This window comes from Micropterus dolomieu, linkage group LG12, assembly GCF_021292245.1.
Source record: "Micropterus dolomieu isolate WLL.071019.BEF.003 ecotype Adirondacks linkage group LG12, ASM2129224v1, whole genome shotgun sequence".
Classification (NCBI taxonomy): domain Eukaryota; kingdom Metazoa; phylum Chordata; class Actinopteri; order Centrarchiformes; family Centrarchidae; genus Micropterus; species Micropterus dolomieu.
The window spans coordinates 4,660,989-4,685,564 of NC_060161.1; the positions used below are offsets into that span (position 1 = coordinate 4,660,989).

Sequence of the window (24,576 nt, forward strand, 5' to 3'; positions counted from 1 at the left end):
AAATCAAACATGACTGTGCTCCAGCTCCTCGCCTGTGGGGGTTTTCTGCTTCTCTTTTTCTCCTGTGAAGTTAAATTGATGTAAATGTTTGGGTTTTGGACTGTTGGTCTAATAAAAAACAATCTATTTAAAGACATCACCTTGGTTTTAGGAAATGTTACCTGGCGTTTCCACCATTTTATGACTTTAAAGAGAGCCTGAGCCCCTCCCCTTCTGACTGACCACCATAGGACCTTATTTGAGAATAAATATTTATGGTAGTCAACTGATGTTTGTCAGTTTAAGAGATAATTTAAGTTGTAAAACAGTAAAGGAACATTTAGTTCTGTGTGAGACCACTCCATGAACACTACCTCATTATAATACTGCCATGTCGATAATAATTAGATTAATTGTGCAGCCCTGGGATCAGTACTGGCTCTCTTCACTCTGCCGTCTTTTCAAAGCGTCCGTCTGTGAGTCCTGCTGTGACTTCACCTCACACAGATCCACGCTTTAAAAGATGGTTGAAGGGAGTTTTTTGTCGTGTCAGACGGCGTGACTGGCATGCTGGGTAATCGTCCAGGGCTTCTGCGATCACCGGCGGCCTACATCTTATTTTTGGGCCGCCTACATCCGTCAGCGTGTGTTTGTGGAGAGCTGGTGATGCAGTCAGGTGGATTAGACGGAGAGGGGAGATGTCAGACTCAGTCACAGAGGCTTAAAGCTGAGCGTGTGTTGTTGTTGTCTCCGTTTCCTGGTGAAGGCTGGACGTGAGTGGGGTTAAGTGCTCCGGCCTCAGACCCCTCCACCCTAAAGCGTCGACGCCGGGCAGCTGGCTTTCAGTCCAGCCCCTCAACACGATGACAAGCACATGTTAATGTGTTTCAGATCTCTGATCGCTGTGATAAGCTCAGAGATTTCCACGTTTTGCTGATTCATCACAATAAAGCTGGTTTTAGACTTGAAGCTGTTTTTTATGTGAAAACAAAATCAGCCATCTTATCAGCAGAGAACAAAGACGACGGTGCTTCCTGTTAGCCGTTAAGAAGCTCGTTTCTGCTTCTTCAGAGTCTCTCTGTGATATTTTATTTTTTTAGGGCTGGGCTTGTTTGGAAAAAGCTCAAACGATTAGTTGATCAACAGAATTCACAATCGATCTTGGGTGTCGTTTACACTGGGGACACCGGGGACACTGGGGACACCACGTTCTGAAATGGCTGTTGTCCCCGTCACTTATTGATTGTTTAAATATGTTCTGAGCGACTAGAAATGTTGAACAACAAATGAAAAAGCTTTGAGAGAGGTTAATTAGCACGATACGAAAACATGCAATTTAAATAAAGGCAAAACAAACAATTACTAAAGCTAAAAAAACATTATTTTGGCATTTTGTTTCCCTTTAATTAAATGAAGACATTTCCACCATTAATTAAATCAGGAAATTTACTGTTAAATGCTCAAACATCTGGGGGAGGATGCCCCCACTCAAATATTTCATTATTGAATATTTCTTCAAAATTGTGTTAAAATATCTTCTCATCTTACTCTTATGGACCCAATGCCTTCTATTGCCAAACCCAAAGTGATGAACCTTGTAATTGATTAAGCTTTTCAGTCCTTTTCAAGAAAAATGCCAAATATTCTCTGATGCCTTCTTTTCAAACGAGATGACTTGCTGCTCGTCTTTGTCCAATATCAGTTTTTTTTTTTTTTACCTCAGTTTGAGAAATATAAACATGGATTTCTTCTTCTATCTTTACCAAATTAACAAATGTACAAGAATTTAGTTTAAGCCTTCAGTACGTTTCATACCCAGCTCTTCCTGAGTTTGGGTTTAAACACGGTGCAGATCTTTTCCTGTCTGGCCTCAAATCAATCAAATCACCAGATCAGTAATGATATCTGCTGATATAAGTTCTTTAACTTAAGAGCATAACATGAGCAAACATTTTGGTAATGACCCCTGACCCTTAAATCAGGGAATGAAAGCATAGAAATGTAATGAGCGGGATATTTTACACCGTAAAGGAGTCAAACATGGCTGAAGTCTGTGGTTACTTATACTGTAAGTAAAAACCAATACATCTCTAATAAGAGGAAAAGTCTGCCGACGCTTTTGGACGTTAATCTCGTGTGTGTGTGTGTGTGTTCAGCACAGAGCTGGAGGGAGGACGGGGTTAGCCTAGCTTAGCATAAAGAGTGGAAGCCCGGCTCAACCTGCTCTGCACAAGTGAAGTGACAGAACTGTTTCTTCTCGGCCGTTTGTAGAGCAGCAGCGACAGAAAGCCAGAGAGATTATATGCATCATGTCAGAATATTATTCCCATCCTGGACTAGCTGTCCATGTTCCTCCTCCTGGGCTGTGTGGACGAACAGACGTCGCTCGCTGAGTCCCACACAGTTCAGTAGCAGCAGTCATCACAGCCTGGACGTCCAGACAGCCTGCCGTTAGGATGAGTTTGCCTCTCCCTCTGCACACAGGAGCAGATTAAACAAATGGAACAACGCTGAATCACAAAAACACAAAGGCTCTGACTTTATTTTTTACCCCCCCCCCCCCGAAACTGCTGAATGTGGAGGTTCAGCCAGAGACGCCACAGACGAGTGGGTTTTTGTTGAACAGAATTATATAAGCGTTGGTTTTGCAGATGTGGAGACTGCAGCAGAGACTGAACTCCACTGTCACTGCAGATATTTAACCAACCAGCAGGATCCACAGGAACCTGCTCTGGGTAATGTTTAACTTTCTTAGCTCATATTACATACTGTACTCCTGGACACGGATGTATTTTAAACCGGGGGGGGGGGGTGTACATTGCGTTCTTTACAAGATGGCAGCAGGTGAGTCGTTGGTCTGAAGTCATATGTCAGTGTCGAGCTGCTGTTCCTAAAGATACTTAAAGCTCAAGGAGGAGACACATTCCTCAGCGTGCAGTCAGAGCAAGGCGGCAAAGCTGGCGAGGTCGGGGGTTTGATTCCCACTGAGGCCAAGAAGGAACAGCTCCTGGACGGCGGGATGGTTAATGTGTAGTGACGTTTGGTCGTAGCAGACAGATTAATCTGTAATTTTCAAATCTGTGGCGATAGTTTAATAATTTAGTAGGTCTCCAACTAACGATTATTTTCATTGTCGATTAATTTCTCGATTAATCAGTTGGTTGTTGGGTCTATAAAATGTCCCGAAGCCCAATGGGACGTGTTCAATGGTTTTGTCCACAATCCAAAGATATTCAGTTTAATGTCACAGAGGAGGAAAGAAACCAGAAAAAGTCACATTTAAGAAGCTGGAATCAGAATTTTAACTTTTGTTTCTCAAAGTGATTAATCGTATTTGTCGATTAATGTAATAGTTGACAAGTAATGGCTTAATCAACATTCCCAGAAAGTTGTCTACAGTTCCTGTGGATCTATGAAAGAAGAAACATCTGTTCTCATTCAGACTAAATGTAAACACTCAGATGTTGACAGCACTGAAGGACATATGGATCCTGTAGGTTCCCCTTCAGCCTCGTGCTGCAGGACTTTACCCACCTGCTGCTGCAGGTTAATGTTAAATGTGTCTTATTGGTTCCATCCTGCAGGTGTTCTTCTCCGTGGCTGGAACATAAACCTCGACAGCAGAGGTAACCAAAACAGACGACCTAATGTGCTCAATCATTTCGGCCCAATGATGATCAGATTAAAAGATCAGCATCAATTTGTGTTTACAAACTGATTCTCTGAAGCTTTTGTTATGTGTTATTATGCCAGTATTTCTGATAATCAACTTTGTGATTGATGCAGATTTGTGATCATCAAAGCCTGATTTTTGTCCTGATACTGATCACTGATCACACTGATCCTAAGATTTGCTGTTCAAACGTTGTTGATTATGTTTTAACTGTCGTTAACCTGAGGAGCGTTCGCTGCTCTGTGCAAACGTTCCGAGGCCTTCTAACGGAACCGGTGAGCTCGTGGTTACGACGTGAGAAGTCGTGTACACGATGTGCATGGAGTTCAAGTGGTAAGTCGTGAGTCGCTGCTTGGCGACCGCAACCTGGACGCCAAAAGACTCCTCGTCGTTCTTTGCTTCTATTCCAGAGATGATGGCTGACTTTGTATTTTAAAAAACAAGAAATGATATTTACAAAGAATTACAGTATATTAACTCTCAGTCCACCAGAAAAATGAACTTCAGTGGCCTCTGCCATTTCTGAAAACGTTAGCAAACTTCCTTTTTTACGAGGTTGGGAGTACCACACGAGGTGGGCGTTCATGTGGACCCCGTTTAAAGGCAGCAGTACTTGTTCCTGTCTGTATCTCCTAATGACTTTAGGGGTTAAGTCTTTAGACCACAGCTTAAATACCTTTTAGTTTGAGGGAGAGGGGATCTAGAGCGCATTTGCACCTTCTCACAGTTAACCTGACATCAGTCTGCCAGGCCTCAGTGCCGGGGGCTGACAGCAGGAGGTCTGACGGGAGGAAACTCTGGTACTACTGGAAAAACCACACACCTGGTTTGTTGCCAGCTGGAGGGTTTCTCAGGTGGGAAGCTTCATGACTTCAAGCTCTCTCTGTATTCTTTGTAGCTTTTGAGTTACAGGGATCAGGAAATTGGAAATTTGAGCTGAGGACTCTTTAATCTGGGTCTTTTGTGTGTTGGACTTTTAGCTCGCTGGTTGAAAGATTATTTTATGTTATGTGCAAAGAAGGAAACTGCTATTAATAATAGTTTTTGTTTTATTTTTGTTCTGACTGGCGCACTGTTACAGGCTGAAAACACCAGACTATTAATGCACCAGAGTCTGTTTTTGGATAGAAGAAAAAGGTGCTTGAATGTCTGTTTTTATCCACACCACATAGCTGAAGTGAGTTTTTAATAGCATCTTTCTCCTGTGGCGTCTCACTTTAACCACCTGGATTGTCTGTTTAATAAAACAGAAGTGAGTTAATTTGGTTAAAGAACCAGAAACGGCCTGTTTTCCAGCACGCTGTCCTTAATTTCATTCGGCTTGATTTGCCTTTTAGAAGCCATCTGCTGTGGTTGGATGAACACAGGGAGCTCTGAAGGAGGTTTCCTGTCTTTGGCAACATCACTGATCAAATTACTGAAGTCATGTTGACGTGTCACAATGTGCTGCAGCTATGGTCGCTGCTGAAGCTTTGATCATGATATGATTTGCATTTCTTTGTGTGTGAGGCTGTTTGGTATGTGGCTGAAACATTGGCCTCTTGTTGTGCACTTCTGTCAGATCTGAGGATTACAGACCACTAAGTATAATCACGTCCTGCTGATCAGAGGGAAATGCTTTCTATTCCTGTGTGTCATGGTGACAGCTGCCTCTCTTTTTATTTCTCTGCAGTCACGTCTTGCTATGGTGCTCTGCCTGTTCTGTCCTCCCCTCACTACCAAATGAAACCCCGAGCCTTTTCAGTTGCTCACATACCTGAGAGAACTGGTTCAGTAAGCAATGTAAACATGCAGCGTCACTTTCAGCATCTTGTGAATTACTGTCTTTAAAAGGTATTGAGGTTCGCACAACATGGCTTTGATTTTCCTAAAACAGTATTTCTAAAAGTGGGTTAAGAAAACCCTGCAGGCACTTGGGTGTCCCCCTTCTTGGTTGTCCTTTAACTACACTAATGTTACACAGAAGCTGTAATTAAGACGTCCCAGCTGAGAATTTCTGACATGTACCATTATGTTAGTTTAGAGATGTGGTTTCCACATCACGCTTTGACATCAAACCTCAGTTCTTTGTGATAAAGATGGTTTCTCACTTCCCCTGGTCTTTCTTCTTCTTCTGGGCTTACATGCTGACTAAATTCACTTTCTGCTGCTGTCTCTTGTTTCTCCACAGATGTACCTTCTCCTTCTAAAGCTCAGCCTCATCCTCTGATGCAATTCCCTACAGGCAAGTTCTCTCTGCTCGCTGCTTTTATTTTCTTTCACCACTTTTTTAGTTCACTCCCCTCCCCAACCTGTTTGTCATTTAAGTGGCAAAAATATCCCTCTGCATGTAAGAATTTGTAGATTTTTGTCACCTATAACAGCATTTACATACGATGCTTGTGGATTTTGTTCAGAGTAAATTTGATGTTTGACTTTGCTCGTGTTGCATTTTGACTCGTGATTTGTTGTCGTAGAGTAGAGTGACTTGAACTTTTACACGTAGCTGTAGAAAAATAATGATTCTCCTCAGTGATTGAAACAACATTGGTGTTTGTAGAATTTATTATACTTCATGATGTTTTAAAAAAGTTCTTTGAGAGGAATCATTATCTGCCGTAAACTAACAGTTTGTGTTTGACACAGTAGGCATGGTTTATTGGCGCCAGACCTGGGGCAAAAAAAACGATTTTACCACCATGCAGGGTGGTCTATACCTGAGAACCAGACAAATGCTGCCAAATCTTGACTGCGGAAGGTAGTCTTCTCTCCAAAACCACATTGACCGCTGTTTATGTTAGTCCTGGTAAATTAGTTTCCTACTCCGGGTGTGCTTGATTTGAATACTTCTTCAAAAGATGCTTCTATATTTTTATGTGGTCTTATTTTGTAGGTTTGGCTGATAACTGAGAACTGAAGATGGGAAAATGTTGGGCCTACTAAAGAGAAAACCAAAGTAATATTTACCACTTTGGTTTTTTCATCAGGACCTGGGTGGCTTACCACCAACGTCAGATGATTTGCTGGGTGGAACCCCTGTACTACTTTCTGTTCAGTTTTCTTTACTGTATTTACTGTACGCTAGTTTAGATAATGGGGTTTTAATTTCAGTAAAATGTTTTGATAACGGACAAACCTGAAAACATGTCAGAGGCCTTGTTAAGGAAATGGTCTGTATTTGTATAATAAGCACCTTTCTAGTCTCTCCGACCACTCAAAGCACTTTACATCACAATCACCCTTTTTACACCAACACGTTCTCATCTCAGGGCGTTAAATACGACGCATTGAAAAAGCCTGACAAAGAGTCGGTATTTGACGCACAAGGTACCTTTCAGCATCCGTTTAAAAGTAGTAAAATATCATGGTTTTGGTTAGGTTTAGACACCAAACCTACTTGGTTAGATTAGAAAAGATTGTGATTTTTTTGGTTGAAATAAGTACATCACGTGACAGTGGTTGGGTTACATAGGAGTTACTTGAAAGCCTCATACGGACACTGAAAGGTACCATATGCGTCAAATACTGACGCTTTGTCAAAGCATCGGTATCTGACGCCCTGAGATGAGACCGTGCTCTTCACACACCGATGGAGAGAGGCTAAGATGCCTCTGCCATCAGAAACACAAATACACATTCATACACCAAGCAATTTGGGGTTCAGTATTCTGCCCAGGGACACTTCGATATAGCCGGGGATCGAACCACTGACTGTCCTGCTGTTGGAGACCTGTTGGCAATACATTTGTGCTTAATACTGCAAGTGTTGCTTAAAATTTGACCCTTTAAAACAAAGCGTTCCCTTCTCAGTGCACCTTCCAAGTAGGTAAAGTTGTACCAGAGACTACCCCATTGACCCCCCATCACTGCTTATTTCCCATCTCTTCCTGCTCTCAGATTTTAATATTGACAATTAGACAGGAGTCTAATGACAAGAAGATAACGTCATCCAGGATTAACAAATCAATCCTCAAACTGCATTCAAAGAACCAAATTATCAGAATAAGAATGAACTGGATTATTGTAGCCTAAATTGGTTTGCCGCATCTGAAGATCAGGGCCCAGATAGCTAAGATTCGTTTGTTCTCCCACTCTGGATTGGCTGGACAGCCATGATTTAGCTGATTAGGTGTGAGTAATATGAAGTGCAGGGGGTCCCCAGAAGTAGGACTGAGAACCACTGCTGTAGTGTGCCGTGAGCGCAAGAAACAGGCGGATGTTCTGTTCCTCGGCTGCCATTAAACTGTCAGGGCTTTTTGGAACGAGCAGAACCCGGTCAGTGATTTACCAAACGGTGTGTTGAACTGTCTACCAGCCACAGCCAACGTTTTAGCAGCACTTGTCTGGTCTCATCTGTGAACCGTCCTTCATGATGTTTTCAGTCGCAGTTCCTCCCCAGGTGTGGTGGGCACTGTAAGGAATGGAGTATGTCTTTGATATGTGCTGTATTGCATTCTCCCTCCTCCCTTTCTACTCAAGCACTTGGGCAGAAGGGTGATTCCCCTGCTCCCATCTCTCCTCTCTCCCCTCTTCACTCCCCCGACTCTCTGGAGGAGCTCTCTCTGACCGAGAGTCCCAACCAGCCCCCTACGTTGGGATCTGCTGCACCCTTTGGCTCCTTCTCCACTGAACCCCCCACTACTCATTCCAAGGACATGCCTTGGGTGGGTGAAGAGGGTGACTCGGGACCGGGCCGTAGTAAGAATAAGGAAGACCTTCTAGATCCGTTAGCAGGTCCTTACCTGAGTTTAGGGAAAGACCCAGGGCCTCATAATCCATGTGAAGACAGCGGAGTTTCCTTTTCACCCGAGGAGAAGCCGGTTAGCTCAGACAGGTCCTCCACTGGCCCTTCCCCAGTGAACCCCCAGATGATGGTCCCTGAGTCTCACCTTGCCTCCTCTAACCCAACAGAGCACTGGGATTCACCATTACTAGCATCTCAAGACAACTCCAAGCTCTCCATGGATACCTTCTCCAAGGACACAGCTCCCATTAGCTCTTCCAGGTATGAGCAAGACCTGCACGACAACCAGTCCGATGAAGATGATGATCTGATGTATGAGGTGAAGAAGAATAACCCATTTGAAGGTTATTCCCCACTGGCAGACAGTGGCTACTCCCATTTTGGAGAGTCCGACAGCAAGGCCTCAAAAATGTCCGAGAGTCCTACTCCAGATCTGGTCCAGTATGGCCAGACTGGAGAATCCCAGGATACCGCCCCATCTTTCTTAGATGAGGGGAAAACATTTGATACTAGCAAGATGGCCGCTGACTCGCTCATGCAATCAGTGAATCAGTTCTCATCTGGTCTGAAAGATGACGACGAAGAAGAAGAAGAAGGAGGAGGAGGAGGATTCTCCTTTGCCGCCGTCGCTTCCCGACATCCTGAAGTCTTCTCCGCTGAACCCTGACAAAATCGACTCTGGATCCTCAGAGGGAACCCCGGAGGAGCAGAGTCCGATCCTCGAACGGAGGATGATGGAGTCGCCCAACCCTCCGATAAATCTGTCGGCTAACAACCCGTTTGCCTTTGATGCTAAAGTGTCCCTGCTGAAGGAGATGACTGAGGCGATGGAAGTGAAAACGACCGACATAACACATGTCGAAGACTGCAAAAGCTTTGGCGCATTCGATCTGGTCAAAGAGGCTGAGGAAACCACTCCCGCTAAGGTCAAAGAAGAACCTGTCAAGTCTGAGCAGAAAGATTGGTTTTCAATTCACGATTCATCCAAAATGAGCGAAAAGTTTGAGCCGCTGGACTTCCAGAGCAAAAAGACCCCTGCTGAGGATTCAGATTCGGAGTCGCCAACAGCAGACTCCCTGTCTCCAGTCCTGGAGGCCATGGCCAAGAACCCCGCCAGCTTCCAGGTGGAAACGGAGAAGAAGGACCTGGCGATGGAGGTGGACGAGCCAGAGGTGGCTGAGGAGGTCTCTGAGCACGAAGTCTCCTCTGAGGAGTTTGAGTTCATTGAGCGACCACCCAGAGGCGTTATCGACGAGTTTCTCGAGGCTCTGGATACATCCAAGTTTGCCGCCTCCAAACCTCCAGAGATCCCCATGGATGATGACGATCTGAGCTTCGGGCAGAAAGACGCGTCTCCGGTTTCTGCTCAGCCTCTGACAAAGGTAGCCCCGCCCCCCGAGGTCGAAGAAGAGGCTCCAAGTCAGAGCTCCTACCTCCTCCTCACCCAGGCCTCCCCCCAGAAGAGCAAGGCCGAGCTGGAGAAGCTCGACATTCAGCAGCCCCCACCCCAAGCTCCTCTCATCCATTCCCCTGTCCGCAAACCAGAGGAGGCAGTCACTAAGAAGAGCGCGGAGGGCGGGAAACTGTTAAAGATGCCAAACGTGAACATAAGAGCAGGTAAAATAAACCAGTCCCGGCATGGAAACCACCCCCCACCCCACATCCTCCCCAGTTTTTACTGGCACTTCCATGTTCATCGGCATCATTTTCATCTTCACTCTTTTGTTTCCCCTAAGTTATGTTCTTCCCAACCAACCAACAGCCAGTGTACTACAGTACTTTAGATCCCGTCACTTTCTCCTTTTCTTTCTTGCATCGACCCTTTTTGCATTTCCTTTGAAAATTAACCCCTTGCATTTCCTAAAGTCTGGATTAATTTGTGTGGCTGTTCGACCTTTTGCTTTTGTTGCATTTTGTGCCCTTCTGTCTCATTATAATAACACCATTTCTGTGTACCTGATCATTTTATTTCTTCAAGAAGAATCCTTTTAAGATGTGGTGAGTAAAATGTGATGTTAACATTCATTTTTGAACAGTAGCTCGCTTTTTGTATTTTATTTATTTTTTTAATCCACTGGAGAAAAAAAATTCTTTATGCATCTCAAAAAATTTTAATATCGTAGAAAAGTTAATTTGAGCACCAGAACCAGACTGAGACATTAAAGTCTCAGGAAACCTTTGCATGTGTTTTGAGTTAATCAGCTGATTAGAGTCGATCCTTCTGTATTATAAATTCTTTATTCTAAAGTTCGAATACATTTTGAGATACCGGAGTTTAGATTTCCATGAGCTGAACATACACTGTACGTTTCTGACCTGGTTTTTGAGCTGCATTACTCACTTTAGAGTTGGGCCGAATTGCAGCTTCGTTGGACATTTAGGTTTACAGTCTATACAGTAAAACGTAGCTAGCTTAGCTCTAGATTCTCTCTGCAAAATGAATAATCCACGCTGTCCACATCTTTTCCAGCCACCTCGTCCATAAACATCAGTGCTTCCGACACATAGATAAATGAAGGCAGTACGTTTCTGCCATGTCAGCATTATTGAACTAAACAAACTTCTACCAGCCTCTGAGCTTTCAAACAAATTGTCAGTAACCAGAATGGTCCACAGGTGCTGGCGTGCCGTGTTGTACACATTCATTGTGAATACTCAAGGCGTGGCTGACCATCAGAGCATGTAAATGTGAACTTTGGCTTTATGTCGCAGAGGATTTACCTTTACAGTGAGACAAGATTTCAAAAATCATGCGGTGTTTAAGCTGCTATCAAGATTTCACTCTAATGAATCTACAATATATGAAAGTTTCACTTTTTAATTAAAGCACGGACAAAATGAACTTTTTCACGATAGACTTTTTTATTTATTTATTTTTTAATGAGCAGAAATGAGACATCGTGTGGCAGAGACAGAAGGGGGTGTTTTCACGTTTTCACCACCTACAAACACTCGTACAGCCCTCGCAGCATTTTTGCTGTCAGATTGAGTTACCTTTCCAAGTGGTTTCAGCTTCTGTCTCCTCTGGAAATAACTCGAGATGCCAATCTGAAACGCAGCACCACCTTAAAGAGCCCAACACCACTCTGAGCTACACACAGAGCTACCGGCCACGCCCTGTTACTGACTCAATCACTGCCACTCTGATTTCTTATCTTTACAACCTCTCCTCCACCCTGGAACACGGGACTGAATATCATTTAGCCATAAACTCTGCAGGGCGTTGACTTCAGATCCACCAGCTGCTCTAAATATTTACCTTGGTGGGTTACTTTGCCAAAATGTTTTTACAAACTGTGGATTTAAACTTGGTTTGGTGTAAGACGCAAGTTCACACTGTACACGGGCCCGTTACACCACAGCTGGCGCTCACTTGTGACCCAAACATGACATTTAGAGTTAAATTAAAAACCAGCGCTGGACGAAGTATTCAGATCCTAGAAGTACTAATACCACAATATTACAAAAGTAAAAGTATGTAAGTATAATCAGGAAAATGTGCTTAAAGTATTAAAAGTACTCCAGTGCAGTAAAATGTCCACTGTGACTGTTAGTATCACTAGATTATTATTCCTCATCATTGATGTAAAGCAGGATGCTGCAGCTGATGTTGTTTAGTATCAGACTGCAGCTGATGATTATTTTAATTCTGGATCAATCTGATTATTATTTTCTCTGGTGAGAAATGCCGTCTGTTACCCCGAGCTTAAAGTGACGCCATCATAACGTTTGTTTTGTCCGACCAACCGTCCAAACATTCAAATTATTTAAAGTAATGAAAAGCAGCAAATCTTCACGTTTGTGCAGCTGGAACCATGAAATGTTTGTACATGGAAAAATATTATTATTATTATTATAAATTAAACTCCGACAGTTTATACAAATCCAGCTGAAACCATTAGTCAGTTTATAGAAAATCAATTTTATAAACTTTTGCAGTGTGTTAAAATCTGACTTTGTAAAGTAACTGAAGCTGTCAGATAAATGTAGTGAAGTAAAAAGTACAAAATCTCCCTCTGAGATGAAGTAGAAGTAGAAAATATTCGAGTAAAGGTACCTCAGATTTCTACTTAAGTACAGTACTTAGTTACAGTCCAGCACTTGCTCTAATATCCAGGGCATGTTGAAAATCTTGTGATCTGTGAAACTCCGTGATTGTAGCTCATCTTAGTTGAAGCCTGAGGCGACGTGTGAGAGTCAGACTCTGATGTAAAGAGAGATAAAGGTGGTTTATCAGGCCGCTGCCTCCTTCAGGGCTTTTAGAAAGTGATGAATCGCCCCCGAGGCTCCGCTGTCTCTCTGAAGACAACACCGCTTAGTCTTCATTTTAAAGGATGACTCAGTTTGTTTTCATCCACACAGATACTGGTCAGCTAATATTCACACGGTCATATTAAAGCCTGCACACACACACTGTGAGCCGACACCCTCTGTGCAACTAAAGCAGTAGGACTTTGCTCTTTGGGACGAGCTGCAGACGCTTTGACTGTTGGAGGGATCTCCTGTTTAATTAAAGCCTCCTCCTCCCTGCATTGCGACACTGGCAGGCCCACAAAGGGTTCTCCGACCCAGAAACCACTCAGCGAGTGTTCCTCATTATGCAGCTTGAAGCGCAGAGCGGCGGTCTGAGCATAAATCTCCCGTCACGCTGCGAGCAGCTCGGATCATTTGTTGCTTTACTCTGACGATCGGACCGATACCAGGATGTGTTTCATGTCCGAACAGAACTATGGCTGCAACTCAACACTTATTTATTATTCCACAGATTATTTTCTGGTTCGGTTGGTTTAGTGGTTTTATCAATAAAACAGGCGACGTCCTTAAACTTGTAGCATCCCAAACTAAAATCTATTCAGTTTAATTTAAACATTTGTGCTTCATAAAGAGAGTTTCTGTCGACCGAATGATTAATCTACTAATTGTTAAAGTTATAATTGAGCAGTGAAGGCAGCTTCAGTTGCGTCTATGTAGTGGGCTTAAAAGATGTATTGTTTAATGAGTTCACATGGCAGTAATTGATAATGAGCCACATTTATCAGACAACTCTGGGCCCGTTCAGTAGTTTAAAGTGAGACAAAAATTGATAATTAAGAATTTTTTGTCAAACTCGACCCAAAGATGCAATAATAATAATATCTTAACAATAATAATAACTTTATGTTTAGCACTCATCAGTACAGGTAACAACACAGGTTTTACAACAATCAGTGTAAGGGAGGGTGACTTCCTGGGTTATTAAAACGAGGGTTTACACGCCGCGGAAACGAGATGACAATCAGTTGTGTTCAGTCTCTTGTTCGTTAGTAAAGCAGCTGTGTGAGGTGAAGCAGCTAAATGGAGATAACGTGGCAGGATTTAAAGGAACATTGCAAATTTAAATGATTTCATTAAGATTCACGCAGCTTCTCCTTTTAGCAGCTCTGTTGAGATACAAAACTGCTTTACGTCTTTCTGAAAGGGACAAAACATAATGAGATTCATTCAGATCTGACCCTGAATCAGTTTTATGGCAGGAGTCATGACTCTGGTGTGGAGAGCGACGTTACTCAGATCGAGGTGAAGGGTCCTCGGAGAGACGAACTTTGGACTTTTTACGTAACCGTCTCTGTCACCACTGAAACCATCACCAGTTCACTGCTTCATGAAGTGAACGATAAGAGGGTCAGCAGGTCACCTTTGGAAAGACCTCACTGAGAAATCCTGTTCAACATAACTAACAGGTACATTTAGTAAACGTTTGTCGGTGCCTGGATGACATGTGCTGAGCTCTGATCTCTTTATCTTGTTTTCTTCTACCTGTAGTGAATTACATCATCGGTGCGTGAGAGCAGTACAGGCAGGTAATCCGTCTTTCTGATGGGACTGAAGCTTTACTCACTCTTTACAGACACCTTTGTTTTCTGCCACGAGGTCCTTTGAATTCGGCTGGAAGAGAAGAAGAGGGGTTTATAAAATGAGGCAGGTGCCCTCTAGTGGAAGAAGTTGGTAATTACAGCTCAGTTGAACTTATGTTTGCTGACCAGGTATTCAGTGATGGTTGTTTTACAGCAGATAACTGGGGTCATTTCAGCCGGTACATGCACCAGCTTTACTCTCTCTCTGTCTGAGCCTTCTCTGCTCTCCTGGTTAATGAATCTAATCAAAATGTTTGTCAACATTTAGAAACTGAGATAATTTGAGAGGAAATGTTCTGTCCTCATCCCTGAACTCCCTCTCTTCTGACAGCGACGGTTTGAGCCACTGCAGCAGGTTACTCTGTTCTGATGCAACTTGATTTTAGGCTTTATGACGCCTCACTTTGACAAACAGTAACTTTATTAGTGGTTAGCTGTTAGTAGCCTGTGTGGACATGCAGCTGTGTTTTTCAGAATAATGAGCAGTTTGTCTTTCCAGAGAGATCCGTAGCTGTTGTCATTAAGTACTGTGTTTCACTACTGCTGCGTCAGCAGGGTTTGAGAAAGCGGAGGTGAGGAGGAGGAGGAGGAGGAGGAGGAGGAGGAGGAGGAGGGATGACAAAGGGAAAGCGGAAAAAGCACGAAGGGAAAGGGTGGTGGAAGTTGGAGGCAGCAAAAGTAAGGGAAAGGAATCAGATTGGGCGGCGGTGAGGAGGGAGGAGTGGGGGAGCATACCAAAAAGGAGGAGGGGGGAGGAGGTGAGGCAGAGACGTTTATAGTTGCTGCGTCAGAGCGTTGGCAGCAGACAGTCAGCTGACAGCACGCCTGCAGGAGGGACTTGATTCGCTCGCTGCAGTCGTTTCCCCCAGAGGAAGCCTTGCTCGGGTTCTCCCTCCCTCCTCCACCTCCTCCTCCTACTCCTCCTGCAGCCGAACACACACGCTTACTCGCACACAGCTGTGTTTCCTCCCTCTGCTCGGTCCCTCTCTGTGTGGAATGTGTGTTTGCTGACATGGAGAACAACTCTGTGGACCCGAAGGAGAGCGAGCCCGCCGCCGCATGCTGGAGACAACAGGGTACACCTCCACCTTTCTGTCTGTGTTGCAGGACAGGTTCTCTGCTGCAAGGTGCTCTGGGAAAGCTTGGTTTTTTTTATAGCTTCGGCTGACTGCAGGACGTAGATATTTGATGCAGGTGGATTTTATAACGGCGGGAGACGAAGCTGAGCGTGTAAACTTACAGACAAAAGATAACAAAGAGTGTCCACAGCTATGGCTATTTCAGTTTGAATATTGTGTTTATTAGGATCACGGGGCACGTTTTAGGGGACATGCAAGGTTTAAGAGATTAACTTCTTCACCAGGCTGCTAAATGTTTTTGTCTGCCTGACAGAGTCCACAGACAGACGTGATTGTGGACTGCGTGCAGGTCTCGTCCTTCATGCACAGAGGACCTTTGGACAGGGAGCCAGTCAGCTACTGTGACCAAAGGTGGAGGAGGAGGATTTGCGAGTGGAGTGACGTTAGCTGGCAGTTGATTGGTTAGTGTGTCGGGGATATGCTAAGAGGAGCTGGAGGAGAGTCGGGCCAGAGCTTTCTGTTGTTTGGCAGCTTGTTTATCGCGGGTCAGACAGACAAACAAACGTGTTTCTGATAGAACGAATCCGGTTTCAGGAACTCGGATCATCACGTTCCCCTCGTGCCCTGTTTTAAGGCGAGACACCAGTAACACAGGATTTCATCCCAGCTTCACTCATATCACAATGAAACTAAACAAGCAGAAAGTTTAAATGAATAGAAGCTTTTTTTAATAAGGGGTGTGACGAGACACTCGGCTCGAGACGAGGTTTTACTTACACTATTTCTAAAAGATCTTTTTTTGAGCATTAAACAGTTAATTTCCTGCAGCCAGATGAATCTCTGCTCCAGTTTATGGTGTTTTGTAATCATGTAAAGCAAAACTAACTATCTAAGGTCACTCTAACAGAATCTAGTGCTGCTCTCAGATCAGTTCCTCCTGTAGATCTTCTTATTTAATCTCATCCCTGCTGAGTCATGGTTCAGTCTTCCCTCCTCTTTGTGTCTTTGTTTGGGGAAGTAACCTCTTTAAACGTGACCGTGGCTCCTTTTCACCTCGGTGAGACATGAATTCATTGTTTTCTTCTGCTCATGTTCAGAACTTTCTGCACATTCAGAATCTCTCCCACATGTCTGTGTTCTCTGACGGCGGTCTACAAACTGACGGTTTTACTCAGGCTGCGGGTGTAACGTGACTGTCAGCATCTCACGCCTCCTTGTCTGCTGATGTGCGTGCGTCCTGCTGCCGGTGCATCGTCTCAGGCTGCTGTCGCTTCTCAACACCGAAGCCTTTGTGTGTGAGTTCTTGAAACCGAGCGAGGAGCATGAAGCTGCTGTCAGGAGGGAGTGTGTGACGCCACGAGGCCGAGCCGCACAATGACGAAGCAGTATTTGGTGTGTGCGAAGATTCTTAATGATCCATAGTTACAGTTATTGCAGGAGGGTTAAAATCAAGCGCTCCTGGACTTTGCTGAGGAGACGTGAACTCTTTGACCTTAACCCTCCTTGTTGGTGTGCAGGTTCTGTGTGTGTAAGAGACTCTGGTTGCAACAGTAGTAAAATATTCAACCTCTATGTTGCAAGATTAGGCGGTAAGGAACGAGAAACATCATCTTTCTGACCTCTCGCATATTTTAAACACAGACAGAATGACTCCTCCTCCCTCCCCTGTCCAGGCTGAGCTCCTTGTGGCGAGAAGAGGAGTCAGAACATGCTGATCTGCTGGCTTGTAGTCCTGCAGCTGATCAGGACTCCACAGTCCTGGGAGAGGAGTCCATGTTGAGACATTCCCAACCACGAGAGAGAGAACGCTTGATTAGACGATCGAGAAAAGCAGCTACTAGTTAAACAGTTAATTGTTTTTTTGTAAATATCTTCATGAACATTTTAGGGGACAAAACGAGTAATAAATGTGGTTTGAAAACAGACAACAGTTTCAGTTACCGTTTTTTGTTAAGCCTGGTTTTTCTTTTAATTTCAGTTGACGAAAATGTTTTTTCAGAGCTAGTTTTCATTTTGTTTTGTTAACAATCCTAACAAAAACCATGATGTTAACCTTGGTCGCCGCACGGCGGGGATGGATTGTTCCGTCTCCGTCCGTACGACCCTCGGCTCTGTGGTGTTAGATCTTAGCTTCCTGCAGATCTGTCTGGGTCAGTGTGCGTGATGAGAAATAAGAAAGTGGTTTGAGGTCGTGTAGAAACGGCGTGGAGAGAGCGCTGGCAAACGTCCCGCGTGGCGTGTTTAGTGATTTATTTATTCTTTTTAAGATTGTTGCTTTTATGTTTTTAAACAACATTTTCCGTATTGTGGTGGTTTGTGTGAGGCGCAGGTGAGTCTGCGTTTGTTTGTTTGAGTTATTGATCTTCTAGATATTTTCACCTCTGACCTGCAGCTGAACGTCTGTTTGCCTCGAGTCCTGCAGCCTGAAGCAGTCTGACCGTTCGAACGAGGCCTTTGCTTTGTTTGACTTTAGACCGAGCAGAGATGCGTGAAATATAAAGTTAATCATCTGCAGCATAATTTTAGGATGGAATGATTTACTTCATGTCTTATGAAACATCAGGATGTTTGAAGCGACTCCAGAGCCTTTGGCTGCAAACACAAACTGTGTGCAGATATTTGGAAGCCATTTTGAGTTGTTTTTAGGGTTTATAAAATAGTTTTTCTCTTGATTAAAAGTAAAAACAAACATAAAAACTTTGTGATTTTAATAATATGTGCATGAGAGGGTTTAAAAGCAGCTTCTCTGCTGCTCAGGAAACAAACCTCTAATCAGGCCTGATTTGTTGAATCCTAGCTGGTTTGTGTTCATGCTGTTTTGGAGCCGGTGCCTCTCCCAGCATGCACCTGGTGTTCCTGGTCAGCTTGTAGTTCCTTACATGGAGATTTAACTCCAGCAGGTCTCTGATGTAGAGTCTGTGGGTTGGGTTTGAATTCCTAACTTTTATCTCTTCTGCTCTGCATTTCTGGAGCAAGTTGTCCTTTTACAGCCGGGTTATGATAAACTCCTGCTGCTCCTCCTGCTCCTCCTGCCATAATCCTCACTAGAAAAGTAATTTCTTCCTGATAACAGACGGCCTTTCACACACACATACACGCCTCTGTCTGCCGTGGTTGAGCTCTGAACATCATGCAGTATCCCCGCCCTAAATTCAGTCATATTTGCAGATTAATGATGTTTAAGGACAAACCTACTTTATCAGCGTCACTCAGTTCATGTGCAACATGTTGAGGGAAAGCATCAAGGGAGTTTTGTAATTTGTTGTCGTAAAGGTCATAAATCTGTCATGTTTTGGTACCCAAGTCTAATAAAAGTGTGTATAAATATATGGCAGTGGAAAACTAGACATCTAATTTAGATTTAACATTGAAATTAACTAGATCACACACAGATTGTTTTAATCAGCTGCAGATTATTTCAAATACTGAAAATGTTTTCTTAACTAACAAACTGTGAGGTTATTTTTCTTTGTAAGAAATCAAATGGAACAGTGCCGACGCACATGTTGTTGGTAACGCTTTACTTAAGTGTTTCTAATAGTTCTCAGAAAAGTTGGTTTGCGTTTATTCTCAGAGGAATCGGCTTAAAAGAACGGCTCCATTTAAACTTGAGTAAACATGTTGTTTTATTTGGAAACTAAATAGTGAATTGTATACTTGCCTGTAGACATAGTTTGCATGTCCGTGTGACCTGCTGCGCACCGACTAAAATACGTTTAAGTTACACTAGCAGTTAATTTCACCACAGGAAGGTTATGATTTCAGTTACATATCATTTAATTTGAAGGACATTACAGTGAAATACAGGACCTGTAACCACAAAAAGAGCACTGACCTCAGCCATGGTGGACAAATTATTCAGATCCTTTTACTTTACCTTATTGTAAAAAATACTGTTACCAGTAAAAGTATTGCATTGAAAATGTTTCTAAATTATGTAAGTATAATCAGGAAAATTTGTATTAATAGTTGATAGTACTCAATGTTCTGCCTGTTACACTAATATATATATTATATTATATTGCTGCTGCAGCTCATTCTGAACTGCAGCTTTTCAGTCTGGATCAACCTGCTGAGCCCAAAGTGTTTGTTCGGTCCAAACCTCAACTTTATTAACAAACATCACTGTTTTTGAAATGATGAAAAGCAGCTTTAGTGTAAATCAGCTGTCCGTCAGAGGGTCGGAGCTGCGCATGTCCGTCTCTCCGCCTCCCTCTCCGCGCGGACCCGCCGTGCTGCTGCTGCTGCTGCTTAGCGGAGGTTCAAGATGGACGCCAAACGGGGTTAGTGCGGCCATAATCTTCTGTTTACCGACAGCATCTCTGCTCTTTTGCATAACTCATTTCACTACGGTCGTGTTCCGTTTATGGCTGGTGAGGGATTTGCATGAACAGCGGGACTGTGGCCGGGTTCAGCCCGGGGAGGGTCGGAGGAGGACCGGGCCGCATGCTGAGGTCGTGTCGGACGGTTTGTCCCCGCGCTGAGGACGGGGCTGCCGGCGGGGGCTGTCTCACGGTATCCCCGGGAGTATAATGAAATGCTTCGGGAGACGGATCATGTTGTTGAGAGGGGCCGGTGATTAAACATAGCGAGCAATGAAACGAGATCAGCGGCCGGGGTTTAGCTCGCTGTGATGCGGGCTCTATTTTTAGCTCCCGCGGTGCTAGCACGCTGCTACCATATGTAGCCAGGTCCCCGCATTTGGACCGCGGGCCCTCCTCCCTCACCACCTCCCTTTTATGTCAGCTGCCTGGCCGGTGTCTTTACATTCAGACAATGTCTCTCTGTTAAAACAATCCGCTGTTAACGTGCTGCTGCTAACACGGAGTTAGCATGCTGAGCTAGCTGTCAGCTAACCAGCGCAGGGGACAAGCTAGCTGTCACCGCCCACACAGGCTCTCTGCTCTGCTCAACAAGCAAGAAGCTTCCCGAAAATGAACCAGCCGCGTTGTTTCTAATGGATTTGTGTGTGACTGACCTTCAGCCACCAGCTGACTCAGTCTTTTAAACTGGTTTTAAACCCCCCCAAACCCACCGTCTGTGTAGCTGCTGTCATTATGTAACAGGACCGGAGCTATTGTTCAAATAAGTTCAGTATAATCGATTACAGTTCAATTAATTAACTGCAGAATGGTTATAAAGCACCAGAGTTTCCAGTTACAGATTTTATTTTACTATAGTTGACTTTACTGCTGGTTGTTAGTGTTATTTACCAAGACAAACATCAACAGACCAAGAATTCTTTAGGGGAGAAACTAACAATACGTGTAATTAGAGATTTAATCTTTCCAAATGGAAAATCAATGGCAAAGGTGCCCATTACATTTAACCCAAACACAAAGGTAAGGTCTTCAGTTAAACTCTCCTGCCAAAGCAGAAACATCAGACACACGCTAGCTTTTCTCTGCATTGACAACTGAATATTTATGGTGTGATTTACGGTCAGTCTGACTATATTTGTATTTAGAGAGAGAGAGGGGCTATTTGAAGACAACACCCGGGGCTGTGAGAACTTGTGACTGGTGTTTATCATTTTTGTCCTTTTTCATAAATTAGTTACAGCACGTGTAACATTTTCAGGGCAGTAAACACTGAGAAGCACTGCCATTCGTAGCTAACCTGTATTTATTCAGTTAATCTTATAGGACTGCAACTGAGGTTCATCTTCATTATAAATGATCGTTTTTTTCTTTTGATTAGTCGAATATGTATTTTGTCTTTAAAGTGACTTAAATCATCCACAAATGATCCATTTCTTGATCAGTTCAGCATAGATCTTTAAATAAGCAGCCCACGTCTGCAGAATGAGCGTGTTTTTATGTGTTTATGTCCTGCAGTTGGTCGTCTGGCTTGTTGTTGGAAATCTGGTTTGGTTTGTCAGCCTCATAAGCTCATTAATTGGCTGTTTTCAGGAAAACTTTGGTCGGCTGCCAAAACACATTGCTGCTGTCCAGTCAGCAGCATGGCCGCCCTCGCTCACAGCACCTGCCTTTGTCTCTGGGACCAGAACTCACTTTGCATTTTAATGCTGCTTTGCTTATCACACTTTATCTGAGGGTGTATGTTAGACCGTGAGACTTTGGCGGCGTGGCTCATCCTGTACTCTCTGAATTTAAATCTTAATTATCGCGGCTCTGTAGTTGTGTAGAAATATTAAACTGTCAGATTCCAGCGTGCAGTTTTACACGACGTGCTCGCGTCGCTGAGAGCCGGAAAGTACAGCATGTGTCGGCTGTGAGCGACGTCAGCGAGCCGGCAGGGCCTGCAGGAAACCTACGACACCTTCGCTTCTAATATTGTCCACTGACCTGCCTGGAATTCCCTGCTGTAATATAAGCGTGCCCAGCAGTGCAGAACCCGGGTCGTGATCTCAGCTGTCCTCCAGGAGAGTCCGACCCCCCATCCACCAACTCCTCTCGTCTATCTGGGTCCAGACGCCGAAGGAGCTTTGACCCACAGAACCTGCAGTTTAACTGATTAACTCTGAGCTCGAGCTGCAGTGATTATTTGATTACATGCCGGAACTATTTCGATCATTATAGAGTAATTTTTAAGAGATAAAAGTAAGGATGAACAATTAATCAGTTAAATGAAATCTTGTCGAGCTGCAGAGACGTCCAGGCATACACGTCATATTCCAGACTGAAGAAAACATCTTTGTTTGGTACAGATCCCTGCAAAACATCACACCATGATCGTTTAAATGCGGTGCTACCACTGTGCTGTCTGTCCATTCAACATGGGACTTTCTTTTTTTAGATATCATGGATGGATAATATAGGACTGCAGCTAATTTTTATAATCAATCTGCAGATACTTTTAGCATTTGTCCGAAAAATGCCATCAGATGTCTTGTTTGTCTGATTAACAGATATAGTTGCAGGTTAACTTTCTGTAAGTTGCTCTGGAGAGTTTGGTGCAGCAGGTGTCTGTAACGCTGTCAAGCTGGAAGTATGATGTGATAAACGTTTGTTGTTGTTCTCTGCTCTGTTTGTTAGCAGCCGCTTTGTTCACCATGAGAAACCTGGCAAAAGGACAGGAAGCAGGGGGAGGGAGGTGTTTCATAACATCACTCGGACATTGGGGGATTTTTTTGGGGCACTTTTGTACAATAAAACAATGCAAGTCATGGCTGATGATTCCAATATGGCTGCCGGAGCTGCTGTTATGCAACTTGGATGTGGTTAATTGTGGCGTCGGGTTGAAAAGTGGATGAATAAGTCTGAGTCAGGAGCTGCAGTGAGTTTCCTCCGGCAGGGTTTTTATGTCTCTGGATTAGTCGTGACCTCTGACCCCCAGCGGCCACATGCACCAGCTACGACTTTCCGCTGCCTTTGGGAGTAAAGACAAAATGAATCAGCGTGTCTCATGATTTCTGATCTCACCGTGCGTTCGGGAGAAGCTCGTTCACTGATAACGGCGTGTTGAAGACGCCCTCCGGTCTTTTCCAGCATAAATAAATACAATTATAATTAAAACTAAATCAGTTTCTTTTAAAAACCGACTCCTTTTTCAGAGAACTAAATATTAAAGCATATTAAATGCTCAGTCCCGTCTCTCTGGGTGATGGACACTAACCAGCGCTCTTTCTCCTGCAGTGGTGGATCTCCTCTACTGGCGTGATGTGAAGACCACGGGCGTGGTGTTCGGCGCCGCCCTGCTGCTGCTGCTCTCCCTGATGGCGTGCAGCATCGTGAGCGTGTGCTCCTACATCGGCCTGGCTCTGCTCTCAGTCACCATCTGCTTCAGGATATACAAAGGCATCCTGCAGGCCATCCAGAAGTCAGATGAGGGACACCCGTTCAAGTGAGTACCAGCAGAGAGAGAGAACGAGGCGTTTAGGTAACACCGCCCACGGCATCGCTTCATCTTCACAAACGTCTGCTGTTCGTATCACAGTTAGTATGCCAGTTCTAAAGTAATAATGCCATTAATCAGACAGCAGATCTGCTCCAACAGCATCACTGGACGGTGATAAATATAAATATACTGTAGAGAGAATAATGCGGCTGAAAGACGTCACCGCTCTCAGCAGCGCCCTGAAGTCTGCAGCAGAACCCAAAGTATGTTTCTGTCTGATCTATCAATCCATCTCTATCTGTCTAGTCGACCTGCTCTCTAAATAGTATTAATAGTTTTCTTTTTAAGACACGTGGCGACTTGAACGAGTATAAAAACACGAGGGAAGCAGGGCAACGTTTAGAGGCTGACTCGGCTCATTAGGAGTTAAACTCGACCAGCGACATGTTTAATCCAAGTTACCAGAATAGATTTTTATTTGTTGTTTAAAATGTTGAATTTTGAATCTAAAATGACTTTCAGCTCACGGTGAAAAGCTCCGACGTCACGTGGAAACTCGGCGGCTCGTTCTCTCTCTGATGCTTTTTTGTTTGTTTGTTGCTTCATCCTCCTTCCTGGCTGCTGGACTAAACCGTCTTACTGTGTTTTCACCTGCCGCTCTGCAGTCTGACCTCACGGCACACCGGAGGCCACTTAGCTCAGATTAACGTAAGCTGGGAAAAGTGAGCTCAAAGTCACTTCACGAGGTGGTTTCTACACAATGTAGGTTTTTAAACCTCACTGAGGGGAATGAAGGCTTCGATTCCACCTTATTTCAGTGTTCGCTCGCTCTTTTCCCTTCAGTCATGTTTTCCCCACGCGCACACACCCTCACCGCTGGCCCCGCCTCTCTCTCTCTCCCTCCCTCCCTCACTGTATGTATGCGGCGGCCCACTGAACTGAAGTCTATATGTGGGGAAACACGGGAAGTCTCGGCCTCATCGTCGTCCTCACCTCTGTTTAACCCGCTCCTCTGCTGTCCCCTCAGGCAGTACCTGGACCAGGAGGTGGCGCTGTCTGAGGAACTGGTCCACAAGTACAGCGACATGTTTCTGGCCAGACTCAACAAGACCATCTGTGAATTACGGCGCCTGTTCCTGGTCGAGGACCTGGTCGACTCCATCAAGGTGAGAAGAAATGATCATTAATCCAGAGAAAACGGGTCTTAAACAGAGTGAACCTCTGTTCCAACAGGTTTATTCAGTGAACAGCTGAATAAATGAGTGTAGAAATGTTTAAACTGATCGTGAGGAGCTGCTGCTTCTGTACAGGAAGAATCCCTAAATGTTCTGGGGACGATTAAAGAAGTCAAATTCATTATTTTACAGGCTGTAGAGCTCCTTTACATACCGACGTGTCGGACGGCGCTCTACCAGCATGTGGACAAGC

At 44.2% G+C, this 24,576-nt stretch overlaps 1 pseudogene; it reads left to right on the forward strand.

The window, feature by feature from the left end:
* LOC123980100 overlaps positions 1-24,576 on the forward strand; it is a 33,125-nt pseudogene that overhangs the window by 4,601 nt on the left and 3,948 nt on the right.